Here is a 3,019-nt window from a genome sequence, read left to right as displayed (position 1 = left end):
TAAATTTATGTTGAAAAAATTATTTACCTATTTCTTTAAATTTATTAATATTATTTTTTTCTATTATAATTTATATATTTTTAAATTTTTAACTTAATTATATATATAGTATATAATATATAGTTTTTATATTATATTTTAGGTTAATATTTAATGTATTAAAGTTTATATAGTTTAGGATTTTTAAATATTTAAAATATAATTATTTTAGTTTAAGGAAATATTTTGAGTATAATTAATAATATAATTATAAATAAGGAAATATTTTAAGTACAATTATCTGTATAATAATTATAAATAAGGAAATATTTTAAGTACAATTAGTAATATAATAATTATAAGTAAGGAAATACTTTAAGTACAATTATCTATATAATAATTATAAGTAAGGAAATATTTTAAGTACAATTAATAATATAATTATAAATAAGTAAATATTTTAAGTACAATTATCTATATAATAATTATAAATAAGGAAATATTTTAAGTATTAAAGTTTAAATTATTTAAAGTTGGACATTTAGAGTTAGTAATTTAGGCTAAGGAAATATTTTAAGTACAGTTATAGATTTAATTTAGTTAAAAATTTAAAATTTTAAGTATATATTTATAGAATATTTATAAATATAAATTATTTAATTTATTTATATATGTATATATAATTATATTTATTATTAGTATATTATTATTAATTATTATTTAGTTTATATATTATTATAATTATTATTATTATTATTTTTTAACTTTTTAGGGAGATATTTTAAGTACTAATTTTTTAGGCTTAAGATATAATTGTACTTAAAATATTTACCTAAAAAGTTAATAGAAATTTGTATTTCTTTATTATACTTTCAAAGTATATACTTATTCAAGTTCATTAACTATAAATAGAGATATTTATTTCATATATTTATAAATAAATATCTTATTAGAAAGTAGGAAAAATAACAAATTGTAAAAAATTGCCCTAAGTTAATATAAGGATTTTCTACGGGGGATATGCCGATTCATGTTAAAATTAAAATGATAGATACAAATATTCAAAATAATATTTTATTAATAGGGTAAAAATTAATTCTTGAATTTTTATTATTAATAATTGGCAGCGTATATAAAATTATAATTGAAAGGAATATAATAATAACACCTCCTAGTTTATTGGGGATAGATCGAAGAATTGCATAAGCGAATAAGAAATATCATTCAGGTTGAATATGGATAGGAGTAACTAAAGGATTAGCTGGCGTAAAATTATCAGGATCTCTTAATATATAAGGTATGGTTAGAGTAATTAAAGTTAATCTAAAAATTATAATTAGCATTCCTAATAAATCTTTAAAGGAATAGTAAGGATGAAATGGAATTTTATCTAAATTATTATTTAATCCTAAGGGATTTGATGATCCAGATTTATGAAGAAAAAGTAAATGAATAATAATTAAGCTAAGGATAATAAAGGGGAGAATGAAATGAAAAGTAAAGAATCGAGTTAATGTAGCATTATCTACAGCAAATCCCCCTCAAATTCAAATTACAGCAGAGTTTCCTAAATAAGGGATAGCTGAAATAAGATTAGTAATTACTGTAGCCCCTCAAAAAGATATTTGTCCTCAAGGTAAAACATACCCAAGAAAAGCTGTTGCTATAGATAATAAAAAAATTGTTACTCCAATTAGTCATGTTCTTTTTAGATTTGAGGACCCGTAATAAATTCCTCGTCCAATATGAATATATATACAAATAAAAAATATTGATGCTCCATTGGCATGAAGAGTTCGAATTAATCATCCAAAATTAATTTCTCGACAAATGATTCTTACTCTATTAAATGCTAGTTCAGTGTGGGGATAATAATGTATAGCTAAGAATAAACCTGTAATAATTTGAATTAAAAGACAAATTCCTAATAAACTTCCAAAATTTCATAAATAGGAAATATTTGAAGGAGAGGCTAAATCAATAAGTGAATTATTAATAATTTTAAATAAAGCGTTAGATTTTCGGTAGGGTGAATTTATCATTAGAATATTTTACGTAGGGGCCCGAAATTATTTATAGTAATTGTTACAATTGTAATTAAAGTTACTAATAAGTAAGTTATAATTATAATTAAAATAAAATTATTAGGATAATTAAAATATTTTCTTAAGAATAGTTCTATGTTGTGAGGATTAAATATTTCATTAGAATTTTTAAAATAGATAAAATAAGAGTCATATATATAAATTATTAAAATATTAATAAGATTAATAATAATAAAAGTAACTAAAATATTATAAAATTTTTTAAATTTATTATTGGAGGAAATTCTTGTTATATAAATAAAAATAATTATCAATGCTCCTACAATAATTATGAATAGAATATAAGATACTCAATAATTTAAATTTATTAATCCAATAATTAAGGAAATTATAATTGTTTGTAAAAGAATAATAATTCCCATTGAAATTGGATGATTAATAAGTAATACTATAATGGATAAGGATAAATTTATTCTTAATAAGAAATATATTATATCAGAAAATAGTTTAAATAAAATTTTAATTTTGGAGATTAAGGATAGAGGTTTTCTTTTTCTGAAACTTAAAGAAATATTTCATTTCTGGTTTACAAGACCAGTATTTTAATTAAATTATTTAAGTTAAAATATAATGATAATTAATTTTTATATATTTAGAAGAGTAATGTTTATTATTGGTTTATTATTTTTTATTATAAAAAGTAATTATTTATTATTGATATTATTAAGATTAGAGTTTTTAGTTATTTCTTTATATTTTAATATAGGATTAGTATTAAGATTTAATTTAAGAGATTATTTTTTTTTAATAATATTTTTAACCGTAAGTGTATGCGAAGGTGCTTTAGGTTTAGCAATGCTTGTATTAATAATTCGAAGATATGGAAATGATTATTTAAATTCTATATTATTATTATGATAAAATATATTCTTATATTAGTAATATTGATACCTTTAAGTTATTTAAATATATTTTGATTGATTCAATTTATAATA

The 3,019-nt window shown here is 18.5% G+C and overlaps 1 pseudogene; it reads right to left on the bottom strand.

Annotated features, from left to right (window-relative positions):
* Positions 1 to 882: 882 nt before the first annotated feature.
* On the bottom strand, positions 883 to 2,351 carry LOC132697536 (cytochrome b-like; annotated as a pseudogene).
* Positions 2,352 to 3,019: the final 668 nt, after the last annotated feature.

Source organism: Cylas formicarius, unplaced genomic scaffold (genome assembly GCF_029955315.1).
Source record: "Cylas formicarius isolate icCylForm1 unplaced genomic scaffold, icCylForm1.1 PGA_scaffold_202__1_contigs__length_12280, whole genome shotgun sequence".
NCBI classification, from domain to species: domain Eukaryota; kingdom Metazoa; phylum Arthropoda; class Insecta; order Coleoptera; family Brentidae; genus Cylas; species Cylas formicarius.
Note: the sequence above shows the minus strand (reverse complement) of the source record. Positions and strands in the feature narration are given on the sequence as shown.